Consider the following 385-nt stretch of genomic DNA (forward strand, 5'->3'; position numbering starts at 1 on the left):
CTGGTGTGGGGCAGGGAACACGGGCTTTGCAGGATAGCTGTTCAACAGCGACACCAGGTGGCAGTGGTAGGAACAACAGCCCAGTGGACGCACCTACACAGCATTCTGACGTGAGAAAGTGAGACTCCCTCTGGACTCTTAGGCAGTGTCCAAAGAGGAACAATGGCACTTTTTGCCAACAGAGGCATGTGTGGCCCCAAGACAGTAATTAGAAAAGTAAAGAGGGGAGTGTATCTGCCGTAGACGGATGCTGCAGGCCATGCTGGGTACAGCCAATGGATGAATGAGTGGACATAAAACAAGAAACCATACGATCACACAGAATTCTATATTTAAAAAACCCAGATGTTTCTCTTTTTCGTTCGTGTGTGTGTGTGTGTGTGTG

This window comes from Pipistrellus kuhlii, unplaced genomic scaffold (genome assembly GCF_014108245.1).
Source record: "Pipistrellus kuhlii isolate mPipKuh1 unplaced genomic scaffold, mPipKuh1.p scaffold_m20_p_6, whole genome shotgun sequence".
NCBI classification, from domain to species: domain Eukaryota; kingdom Metazoa; phylum Chordata; class Mammalia; order Chiroptera; family Vespertilionidae; genus Pipistrellus; species Pipistrellus kuhlii.